At 41.2% G+C, this 13,374-nt stretch overlaps 1 protein-coding gene across 8 annotated transcripts in view; it reads right to left on the bottom strand.

Moving 5' to 3' along the window:
• The window catches only part of AGAP1 (ArfGAP with GTPase domain, ankyrin repeat and PH domain 1), a 601,134-nt gene that overhangs the window by 67,750 nt on the left and 520,010 nt on the right, over positions 1-13,374 (bottom strand). The gene's annotated exons all lie outside the window — the stretch shown is intronic.

The raw sequence follows: 13,374 nt of genomic DNA, 5'->3' as shown, positions 1-13,374 counted from the left end.
TGGCACTCCAAAAGCCAGAATTAGGATGGCTGCTATCAAAGGGCAGCTCTAGCAGCAAGGTAGTGAAGAGGCTTGCTTAAAAAAGAAAACATTTCAAGAGTAATAAAAATCCCATCTACCAAAAATAAGTAAATCTTTCACACAGGACAGCTTAAGAGAAGATGTCCATCCTCTGTGATACAATAAGGAGGGGTTACCAAGACTAGCCAACAGTATTTTGCATTTGCCAGTGTACAATCCCCCTGTAGGCAGCAGTATAAACCAAAAGGTTAAAAACATCCTGTGTTACTTGATGGATCCAAAAAATAGGTTAAAATGTTACAGTGACTACAATCAAATCTATTTACAGTATTGCCTGCACTTCATTATAATTCATGATTGTGGTCTGAATGTGAAACAGGGTGTGTGCTTTTTACGGCATTGTTGTCCTATGTTTTAAACCTGTACTGCACAGTCCGCATTACTGTATCTGACCAATTTCAATATATAATAAAGTTCATAATCATAGGTAAGACTGCTGTTGGCCATTTTCCCCTCCTCCTTTTTGAACTCCTCAGGGTATCTTCCCCACTTTGTGTCTGTATTAATGTACACACAAGGTGCCTGATGCAGAATGAGTTTACTCTTGAGCTTCAGCCATTATGAACACAAATACAACATCACACATAATATATAGCTATGTATATTCCTATGATCAAACATGAGATGCAGTAAGAAGCAAAAGATCCACACAGCATACATAACACAAAGCAAAGGAAAGCAATGCAGAGGATGACAGATTTGCATTCATTTTTTTCAGGGCTCTGTAAGGAAAAACACATAAATTGCCATTTCTGACTTGTCTTAGAGTTTGTGGCTTCGCTAGCTATCATGTCAACTATGTAGAACAAGTATGAGTGCCAAACAAATAATCTAAGAGTCCAACAGTGACTTAGTCAGGGAATAACAATGAAAAGGACAGAAAGCTGCAAACAAAAATGTTGGCCATTAGTTGTCCTTTCACTGAACCAAAAAATCTTTGGTGGACTCTGATTGTTTGGTGCTCTTTCTAGTGTAACTGCGGGTCCTGCTCCTACTGAGGTCTGACTGGGGCAGAATCTTAAATCAGGGCTAACATCCTAATATAGATGGTTTGTACTGCCCAGGGGGTGGATTCTTGCAGCTGGGATGACGAGTGTATGCAAACAGTAGCAACCACCCGGACTGACAAGGTAATGATGACAGGCTGAGAAGACCCATCACTGTTTGCATACACCAGGCATCCTAACCGCAATAATCGAGTGATTCTTACTGCTGGAATCTGGTGTATTCAGGTAATTGACTGCGTGAAGTAAGCCTAATAGATCTTTGTTAAAAAAAAAAAAAAATTCAGCTCACTTACTAGCAAACCTGCAACAAACTGAATTGACCCTAACAGCTTATGTTAAGGCTACTTTCACACTGGGGCGGGGAGCTTTTTACCGTAGTTTTTGCAGCACTTTTCAGCTGCTAGCGGGGTGCATTTTGCCCCCACTAGTGGCCGAAGAAAGGGTTAAAAGCGCCTGCGTTGCGGTGCTTCGGCAGCGATGCTCATTGATTTCCATAGGCAGGGTGTTTTGGGACTGGCCCAAAGATGCTGCTTGCAGGAGTTTTTCTCTGGTCCCAAAAGCTCCTCAGTGTGAAGGGAGTCTAAAATCAAGGGGTTTCGTTTGCACACATTTGCAAATACATGAGTAAGTTGCAGCGGCTACATCATGGCAACCCAGTCTAGCATTGTCCTAACTCTATAATTTTGAGAGTCTCCTGAGTTGCAGCACATACACAATAGTGGATAGATTAAGGGCAGATATGTCTGGAGGGAGCCCACCCCTCCTTAAAGGTATAAGTAAGGCACTGGACAAAAACATTAAACAAAGGGGTTTAGTTTGCACATATTTGCAAATTCATGAGTTCCTGGATGTGCACACCACCAATAGCAGGGGTTTCCACTCTTCCTGATGACTTGTTTACAGAGCAATGTTCCAGAGAATGAAGCAGGAGACTCTAGAACAGGGGTGGCCAACCAGTGGCCCGTGGAGCCCTCTGATATGGCCCACGACCTCCTGCTCTGGAATGGCGGGTTAGCAAGACCAGATCGCAGATTGCCGACCCATCATACCACAGCATCAGTGTTGTGAATAAAGCTGGCGGTAGAGGAAGAAAGTGGCTGCAGAGCAGAGCCCCATAAGCTGATGCTTCCTGTACAGTGCCGGCTTTTGACACAGGCAGAGTCTATGGCAAAGTTCAGTTAACTCACTGGATAGACACAGGTGCACTATGCTGCACCCGCGGTGTGGATAAACCACAGCACATCAGTGTGAAAGCAGTTTAGGCCCTACCCAACTGGACCCTCGATTCACCTCTACAGAGTGGCAGATGTAAACAGACTTTTGTCCATTTACGCCCGTCTGCCTCCAATCTGATCCTAAAAATCTGAAAAAAAAAAAAATAGAAGGGAATTTGTCCGCTTCCATCTGGGTGGATCGGATCAGAGGGTCTATAGAACATCTAAAGGTGGACAGAAACACCCGAAACTTTCAAGTATAAAGTCAAAGTAGACGACTTACACAGTCCCTAGCCCCATCTCCAAGTAAACTATCACTTGTGGGTGGGCTGACTGTTTTAAAGCTCAAACATGAGTGGTTGCTATGGGTAAATGTAGGAATAATTTTCCATCAATCTGTACTAGCAAAGGCAAAGCATAGCAGCCAGTCAGTGATTGTGATCAGCATAGGACCTTCAGAAAAGCAGACCATGTAGCAGGAACAAAAGAATGATGGTCAAAGTTTTTTTTATTTAGGGATGTTCTATTCAAAACCATTTGGTGGAGCTGTCTTTTGATATTTGCTTTAATGCATGCAAGAAACCATTCTCATTTGCAGATCTTATCAATTAGAGAATATGGGATATTATGTTTCTTTTTATAGTACATATCCTGTACAGGTTCCGTAAAATCATAACTAAAGTTCTCAGTCCTTCAACCCTTTCTCTGTAAGCCTGGCTCTGCACTGTGCATTCATACTTCCCTATAGGAATTTGTATTATAGGTAAGATAATTCCACTGTCCTGACATGATGCTCAGAGGATTTGGTGTCTAATTAAAAGGTGGATCCCCAGGGCTACATTATTGTCTAGAGTCAATGATGACACCATATTGTGGCTGCACTATCTTGCCACAGAGCTCACTATTCTGTAAAACAGATCTCAGTAATAACTATAACAGCTCCAGGGGAAATAAAACCAGTCTCAGGAGTCTGCAGTAGGCCACCCCCCATTATAGAATACTATGGCACAGACAGTGTTAAGTCACAAGGAGGCAGAGCTGGAAATCTTAAATAAATAAAAATCCAATCTTTTATTAACCAAAAGCCGGCATGACGCGTCCCCCAGCCGGGATCCAGCAAGTCAATTTATGACCCCTGACCTCCTTGACCTTTAACAAAACGGCAGCCTGCGCATGCAAATGGCGCTCGCCATAAGAGCGGCGGGGGAGAGACGGGGGAGGGAGTCAAATCTCGGGAACGAGAGAGACGCGGGAAGTGGAGAAGGGGGAGGTGGGGGGGAAAACAAAAAACAAATTAAAAAGCTGTTACTTAAATGTCACAGAACACAATTGTTTTTGGCTACAGATCATTACACCTGATACGAACACATTACACACACACACAGACACATTATGTGAGAGATATATATAACTATATATAACTATATATATATATATATATATATATATATATATATACACACATATATAAAGACATTTGTCTATAGATGTATATCTATATAATGTTTTATATATATATATATATATATATATATATATATATATATATATATATATATGTGTCTACACATATAAATACATCTATATACATATATATTTATATCGCCCACATATATTATATATATATATATATAGATAGATAGATAGATAGATAGATAGATAGATAGATATAGTGCGTGTGTGTGTTCTGTATTTCTACATAAAACAACTTCATCTTTAAACAGTCACAAACGTCTACATAAAACCTCGGCTACAATGACAAGCGTTAAGATGTTTGACATTTTATGTAACCTTGTCATCTATAGCACAACAAACTATTGTCCCTTTTTAATATTGTTATCTGATATTTAAGGCTCCAAAAGGTTCCACGCAGAGTGAATTCAAAAGGGTACATTGTCAAGAAGTCAGGTGCAGAAAAGGAAATATCTTCTGCAAGATCAAACCCTTTTAATAAATATCTTTACTTGTGATGAGACCATGACACTTATGTGAGAATGTTCAATGCAATACAATGCTGCAAGTATCAGGCTGCATTGTATCAGTGATATGAACACAACACTTGACATGATATCCTGTGAACCCCTGTAATAGTTCCTGGGTGCAAAAGCCTAAAGCCCACATACGTTTGGTTCCCTTTTGGTCTGTGCAGTGTGTTATGTCTTGATAAGAGAAGGGATGGTATTAAATATTTTTTTTTTTTTTAACAACTTTAAAGAGCAAGTAAACCCTGATGGGTTTACTTCCTCTTTGTTTCCCTGCAAAGGCAAAGCATAATGGACTACTATGCATCGCATAGTAGCCCATTATGTGTCACTTACCTGACACAGGAGCCAGCGATGTCCCCGATTTCCTCGCCGGGTCGAAGCATCCATCTTTCTTCCGGGGTCACAGACTCCGGCTCTGTGACTGGCCAGAGTCGCGTGAGTTGCGTGACGTCACTCCCACGCGTGCGCGCAGGAGCCGCCAGTCATGGCATGTTGTTTAATGAAAACGGCATGCCGTGACCCTTCTAAAGTGCGCATGCGCCGAGTACATCGGCACATGCACAGAAGGAATCCTCGTACAGGGAATTGTAAATATCTCCTAAACCATGTAGGTTTAGGAGATATTTGCAGCACTTACAGGTAAGCCTTAATCTAGGCTTACCTGTAGGTTAAAGCATGTTGTAAGGGTTTACAACCACTTTAACCACTTCCCGACCAGCGCACGACGATGTACGTCGACAGAATGGCACGGGCAGGCATATTGGCGTACATGTACGTCCAATATTCGTTGCCGCCGTGCCATCGGGAGCGCGCCGCCGGCGGCGCGCTCCCGCTCTGGTCGGGACCCCCGTGAGTCCGGTCGCGGGACCCGCGGACTCGATCGCCGCGGGCATCCCCGCGATCGTCTCACGGAGCGGCCGAATGGAGGAAATGCTGTATAAACAACATTTTTCCATTCTGCCTAGCAACTAGTGACGCTGATCTCTGCTCCATGTGATTGGAGCAGAGATCAGTGTACACTAAATGAAAGCCCAACCCCCCCACAGTTAGTAACACACCCCTAGGAACACTTAACCCCTACACTGCCACCCACTGGTTAACCCTTTCACTGCCAGTGTCATTTACACAGGAATCACTGCATTCATATAGCAGTGATTACTGTATAAATGACAATGGTCCCAAAAATGTGTCAAAAATATCCGATGGGTCCCCCACAATGTCGCAGTCACAATAAAAATCGCAGATCGCCGCCATTACTAGTAAAAAAAATAATAATAAAAAATTATTAATAAAAATGCTATAAAACTATCCCTATTTTGTAAACGCTATAACTTTTGCGCAAACCAATCAATAATCGCTTATTGCGATTTTTTTTACCAAAAATATGTAGAAGAATACGTATCGGCCTAAACTGAGGGAAAAAAATGTTTTTTTATATATTTTTGGGGGATATTTATTATTACAAAAAGTAAAAAATAATGCGTTTTTTTCAAAATTATCGCTCTATTTTTGTTTATAGCGCAAAAAATAAAAACCGCAGGGGTGATCAAATACCACCAAAAGAAAGCTCTATTTGTGGGAAAAAAAGGACGTTAATTTTGTTTGGGAGCCACGTCGCACGACCGCGCAATTGTCAGTTAAAGCGACGCAGTGCCGAATCGCAAAAAGTGGTCTGGTCTTTGACCAGCAAATTGGTCCGGTCTGAAAGTGGTTAAGCCAGCAAAACATCAATGGAAATTCAGCTGGTTCAGCAGGGGCTGCCAGAATTTCGATCCATGCATGGGCAGACTTGTTGTACACAGGTTGATCTACTGATCGACTCGTGTACAACCAGCCTGTCTGTTTTTTCCTGATCGATGAGTGCTGCCGATATTATTGTGAAGGGAAGGCTCCCCACTGTCAGAATACAATACCAAAGCGGGAAGGATTCCTTCACCCATACTGAGTTTGTGGATGGGGAAATCAGTTTTTTTCTTTTTTGTTCAACCCCCTGGTTGAACAAAAAAAAAAAAAAAACAGAAAAGAAAAAAACAAAAAAAAAAAACATATGGTCAGCTTAACACCTCCTACTATGTTATAGAGAAGATAATAGTGGAGGTGCTCTGTAGTCCCAATCCAGGTTGACGATGCTGCTTCTCTATAAATACAGTACAATGAGCAGTGTCACCTTATGACATGAACTGGGTTAATGGTAAGGTCCCTAAGGCAGCATATACTTTTTTTTGTTCAACCAGCGGGTTTGTGGATGGGGGGAAACACTATTGCTAAGCTACTGTGTTCTGACAGGGGCGATATAGCTGGCATCGGTGATTGTGTGGAAACTTTCCAAATGGATATACAAGTGGTATACAAGTTGATTGGTAGTTTGACTTCTGTACAACCAGCCAGTTCAAGCATGGATCAAAATTCAGCCGGTCCCTGTTGAACCAGATGCCTTTCAGTCCATGTATGACTGGCTTAAGATAAACTAAAAGGAAAACAAGCATGAAAAAAGAGAATGTGGCTACCACACCTAAAGACTGATAAATTGTGGTAGATTGCATTTTGTGTGCCTTGGTTCAGATACACATTGACCTGCTGGATTCCAAACAGATTCAGACGTATACATAACCATTTAATTGATTAAGTTCATTGTCCCTTTTGAAGACAGGAAAACAAATATTTTGGACATTTATTGAATACACTGACAGATAGTCTTGCCTAATTGAATTTTTAGTGACAAATTTGTTCAGAGTCTAAATGAATATCTACAGGTCAGTTACCAGCAGGTCCGGTCATGTGGAGAGTAGCTAAATAATAAATGTGCAGAAGAGTACATCCTTTACAAATCTCTATACATCTGGACCAACATACATATGTATGTGATCTTGCTGAACTATATAAGGATTAATTAACAATACCCAAAACAAGGGGATAAATAAGCTTTATTTTAGCAGTTTGATTGTAATTTTCAAATATCACTGGATTCAGCTGAAAATATAATAATAAAGGATAAGTTCATCTTTTGTAACATGTTACACCCTGATAATAAATGCAAAGTCCCCCGCACCCCCTCCTCATTTTGACCGTGAGTTGGGGATTTTCTCCCCCTGCTCGCTTTCACAATCTAAAAAAAAAAAAAAAGTTGTTTGGGGCTCGGCCTGGCAGTGTCATTCATTCACAGTATTCTGTGAATGGGAAAACTACAAGAACATCCTTTGCGGCTATCAGCTTGTAGTACTACTACTACCAGGGTGCTGTTGATAATTCATGGTAGTTCACTGAGCTTCCCGAAAGAAACTGCCTGCCTGTATTAGTGTTACGGGCAGACAGCTACAAAGTCTGCAGGACCATGGCATTACACCCACGGGTGCAATGCTTTACAGGTTCCTAACAAAAAAATAAATAAATAAATGCATAATTCTTTACCTGCAAAAAAATTTACATTTTTTTTTTTAGTAAAGGTGAACTTATCCTTTAACCTGGTGTGTTAAGAATGAATTGAGCCCATTATCTCATCAGTGTTCAGTGATGGCGAACCTTGACACCCCAGATGTTTAGGAACTACATTTCCCATGATGCTCAACTACACTGCAGAGTGCAGGAGCATCATGGGAAATTTAGTTCCAAAACATCTGGGTTTGCCTACACTGGTGTAGGTTATGCTTTTATAAACCTTACTCATGCATGGTTAGTGATGATGCAATGTATTTAGTCTAGCCAGTCTAGTTTGGGATAGCGTGGAGAAGGTATAAAACCTCTGTTTTTTTTTTTTTTTGGTTCTGACACGATTGGTGAGATACAATATCACTAATGGCACGTTCACACTACCTGCAGTGGCCTGCGTTTTTCTGCTTTGAACAAACAGATCCCCGCTAAGGCACATAAGAAATAATAATGTTATAATTTCTATGTCCCTGTTCATACAACATTGGTGTGAGGTGCACTGTGGAAAAGGCAGCATGCCTGCATTTTTCAGAAATGGGCTGTATGTCACCCCAAATCATCACACTGCTCTGCTGTGGAGACACATAAATGTAGAGCCTTCAAATACAGTAAAAAAAAAAAAAAGTAAAAGGCCCACTAGTGTGAACATAGTCTGCCATGGCTAAGTTGACCATACATGGATTGAAACTCAGTTCAGCAAGGTTGATTAATGTGTGGCCACGGTAACTGAAAAAAAGTTGATCTACTGATCAACTTCTGTTCGGCTGCCTATCGGTATATTTTTCCTTGATCAGCACTGAGGGCTATAGGCTGCAGTGCTAATCTGTGTATCCTGACAGCGTGCATCCCCACTGTCAGAATACAATTACACAGCGGGAAGGATTTCCCCATCCACACTGAATATGTGGATCGAGGAATAGGGTCAGTTTTTTTGTTCAACCCACTCGTTGAACATTAAAAAAAAAAATTACCCATGTATGCCCAATAGGGCTTTCCGAACCTGGATAAAACGAAAATCGATTTTTTTGCTTAGACTAAAGATCACGATTCTCAGCGTAACATCATCTTTCACATTATACAAAAAAATTGGGCTAACTTCACTTTCGTTTTTTTTTTTTTTAATTCATTGAAGTGTACTTTTTCCCATAAAAATTGCTTTTAAAAGACAGCTGCGCAAATACAGTGTGACAAAGCATTGCAATGACCGCCATTTTATTCTCTAGGGTCTCTGCTAAAAAAATATATAATGTTTTCGGGGCTTCAAAGTAATTTTCTAGCAAAAAATACTGATTTTAAGCAACAAATGTCAGAAATAGGCTTAGTCTTTAAAGAGGAACTGCAGTCTACTTGCATAATTTGTAATAAAAACATCTTTTCTATTCTACAGTTTCCCTCTAACCACTTTGCATATTATTTTATATATATACTGTGATTCTGTACTTGCCAAATATGCTGCATAAAACTCCCTTCACTTCCTGGATTTACACAGGAGCACCTCCAGCTCTGCAGCCCTCATTGGCTCTTATGACTCATTCCCCCTGCCTTCCTGGCACATTCTCACGATAGTGAGCTGTGCATGAGGTCATAAGCCTAAGCTTTTTACCAGACAAGAAAAAGGAAGAGGGCTGTACAAGGTATTTACTGGCGAAAAAAAAAAAAAGTTACTATCCAAAGTTAAAACAACAAGGGCAGAAGATTTAATAGATGGAAAGTTGAAAAAATGACTGAAGTTCCGCTTTAAGCAGATTAAACTGCCTTCACTTACAGACCAAGTTCATCCCTTTGACCTAAATAAAAGAACCAAATGATATGTTTCTTTTTATCTCAGCGCTAAGCAATGTTGTGATAAACTCGGCAGGATGCCTTTTATTTATTTATTTTTGTGTTATTTTTTGTCAGCAGTGAGCAGAGAACGGCTCTTCATGGAATCATAGAAATGTCAGAATAAGATTGTGGGGGGGGGGGGGGGTTGAATCGAGATCGCAATTTTTTCAAACGATTTTACCATTATTACCATGGGAGAAAGTGAAGGAGAAAATATACATTTTATAATTGTTACTAGAGCAGAAAATAAGGTGATATCTTCCAATAGGGACAACAGTGGGCTTTTCCTTAGTTCGAAGATATTTATACTTCCTGTTGTGTCTCTGACACTGAAGTGAAAGGAAAACTCCAATAGGGTAATCAACAGCAATAAAAACCTGACAGGCTATAACCGTTCTCCAATCTGCAGTACAAAAAAAAAAAAAAGGAAGGTTGTGGTGTCCGGTTCGTCTCCATTTACCGTTTCAGCTCCTTTTTCTGCCTGAAATTTGGGCTGAGTTCGGACCTGAAACGGACCAATAGACACACAGGACTCCTGTGCAATTTTGCACCAGAGTCGCTGCGGAGATGTGTGAATAGAGAGCCAGTCACAATCTCCTGCTATGCAAATTGGATGCGGCCAAACCGCATCCAATGCGCAATAGTGTGAACCCAGCCTAAGAGTGCACAGCTGCACAACCTTGTGTTCTTCAGTTCCTTTTTTACAGCAATTCCATCAGAAGCAGCAAAGCAGGTTAAAAAAACTGAAGAGGCTGCAGTGTTGCTGGTCATTTTTGGAATATGCTAGAACAAGCATACTGCAATTGAGTAGCAAAAAATGTCAGAATTCTCCATCTTCCTTCCAAGTGACAAACTCAAAAAGCATTGAAGCCAAATCATCAGCCTGACAGCCAAAGGATTTAGCATTCTTTATGGGGAGGTTCGACAATGACAGCCCCATACTTTTCTAATGACAGAGTTACATTAAGTCACAGCAAAACTACTTACATAAAATCAACCATTAAAGGCCTTGTATGAGACCCATCAACAATTATACAGCATTGCATTAGAAGTCTTCCATGCTGAATTTCTGGCATAATGTGTTATGGTAGACTGACTGCTAGCTTGTTGAAGCTACACAACTCAGACCTAAATATTTGTTCAGTATAAGGCTGGCCTCTTTGAAATAGCTTTTCCATTGCAATTTTCAAAGAATTTGAGCAGTGTTGAACAAATCACAAAAACTAGGTAGTTAAAGGATAAGTTAAACTTTGTAAAAAAATTAAAATAAATGCACGTCTTTTTACAGGTAAATAAATGTATAACACTTTTTTTTTTTTTTTTTTTACTAGGAGCCTGCAAAGAATTGCGATCAGCAGATTGTGGGTGCAATGCAGGACTCCTGCGGACTGTCAGTATAAGTTGTCTGCTGTACCTCGTATGAACAGGAATTTACACAATGACAGGAAGAAACAATGAACTACCTAGAGTGCTCAACAGCAGTGGTAGATCAGTGAGAACTACAAGCTGACAGCTGCAAAGTCTGACGGTACTTGTAGTTCTCCCCTCTGTGAATGAAAAATGCAGCTGGGTGGGTGGAGACCCGTACAGGCGCTTTTTTTTTATTATGACAGCAAGTTTGGGGAGAAGATCCCGGGCTCACTGTCACTAAAAACAGTGGGTTGAGGAGAGGCTACAGCAGTGGGAACAAGTTACATGTTCCACTATAAAAATGGGTGGAATGGACCATGTAACATGTTCCTAAAAGTAAATTATTTATCATTTAAGGCTGGGTTCACAATGATGTAAATTGGATGCGGGTTTCCCCGTATGCAATTCGCATGACAGGAGACTGACTGGCTCTCAATGGAGACAATTCACACAGCCCTGTGGTGGCCATGGAGCGGATTGCACAAGTGCGTTTTTTTTAGCTCCGTTTCAGGTCTGAATTCAGACAAAAATTAGGGCCCAATTAATCCCTGAAACAGAGAACAGGGACGCACTAGACTCCGGCTATGAGCCACATCCAAAGACAGTGTGAACCCAGCCTAAAGGATAAATTCACTTTTGCAACATGTTCCAGCATTTGCAGTCCCCCCATCCCTAATCTTCTCCTGCACTCACTCTCATAATTTGAAAACTGCATGGCCATGCGGAACTCCGCCCCAATGGCTGCATCATTCAATCATAGTTTACTGTGAATGAATGCCTACAAGTAGCGTCAGCCACCGTGGCTGATGGCTTGTAGTAGTCAATGAACTATGAGGGTGCTGGTGAGAATGTTGTCCATTGACTTTCCTGTTCTCAATTAACTGCCTGCCCATACGGGGTAGGAGTAGACAGCTATGCTGGGAGCCTACGACTGCACCTGCAGTCTCACGTATGTAATGATGCTCTGCAGGCCCCCCAAGAAAAAATGTATAAATGCAGATTGTTTTAACATCAAAAAACGTGCATTTGTTATTTCTGTTTTAAAAGGTCAACTTACCTTCAATGTTCCTAAAGAAGTACAACTCGGTCTTAAGATTGTGAGCCTTTTCCTAACCTACTGTGCTTTGCACTTCTACAAAACATACCCTCCCCTTCCGTGTCACACTGTGAGAGAGTCCTTAGCCACATTATAAACACCTGTATGTTAAAAAAAAAAGTATAACAAAGTAGATTGTAAGCTCTAATGTCCAGGGCCCTCTGAGTCCTCTTGTACAGGCCTTGAGAAGAAGCTGATGCTCCAAGCGTGTAGCCTAGCTTATCCTGTTCGCCCATCCTCTCCAGTGCTTCCTGGCAGCCTCTCCATCTCCGGTGACATCATATCCACTCCTGAGGTTCACAGTAGCTCTTCCTGGATCCAAGGAAGCCCCACATGCCACACACAGCACTAACACCACCTGCTGCTACAGCGTGATGTCCATGAGATTATCTGATGAGCCTAACCAGGCACCAGATGAGCCTTATTTTAACCACCTTTTGTGAGTGTTTTAGTCCTTTACAATAAACTGTGCATCTAATTACTACACTTAGGTTGGCGCTTCCCGTTTTTCTCTCTCTCTCCATTGGATTGGATTGTAACTGTGCTATATGCCTTTATGTTGTAAAGCATTTAGAGCTATGTAAATCCTGTATATTAATAAAGCTTAACCCCCCCCCCCCCCCCCCCAAACATTGCTCACAATCCTAAAGTTTTTATTATTACATTTTAATTAGACATAAAAAGTTTTACTTACCTGCGACAACACTAGTAGTGGCTGAAATCCTTGCTATGGCCAGGCACAGGAAGACGGGTCTTGTGTGTTGTGCCGGTCATTACAATAAAGCTTGGTGTGCCACACTGTGGGTGATGACAGGGTAGTTAACTTCTTTCGGTCACCACCCCCATATGCCAATGTCACCGGCAGGACTGGACTGTCTCATTTGTATGAACTGACAATCAAATTAGATGGGTGTTTATAGGCAGGAAAAAAAACTGCGAGGGATCCGTATAATGGATCCACTCACACTGAAGACTACACAAGGCTGTTACATGATCACTTACTCTGTGCAAGTGAGAGAGCAGCCGTGGCTGGTTGGTCACATGAAACATAAATAGGGGAGCCTGTGACAATGACCGCTTGATATCTGGTTTCTGGAGGTTCTGTTGTTGAAAGCAGACCATGTTTAGGTAAGCCACAAGATGGCTTCTGCAGACAAACCTTTACTATTTTGCCTGGAGTTAAGCCTTAAATTAAAATAACACCAACACGTACTTAAAAGCTACATAAGACATGCATTTTTCATGCATTCTGTGGAGCTCAAATGAGTTGAAAGAATGGAAACGTCTGCATGAATGCATGAAAAAAGAATGCACATATACAGACAACAAAA

The sequence above is a fragment of the Lithobates pipiens genome, unplaced genomic scaffold (assembly GCF_037356315.1).
Source record: "Lithobates pipiens isolate NorthernLeopardFrog02 unplaced genomic scaffold, aLitPip1_a1.2 Scaffold_22, whole genome shotgun sequence".
NCBI classification, from domain to species: Eukaryota; Metazoa; Chordata; class Amphibia; order Anura; family Ranidae; genus Lithobates; species Lithobates pipiens.
This window is presented reverse-complemented; position numbering and strand designations above follow the sequence as displayed.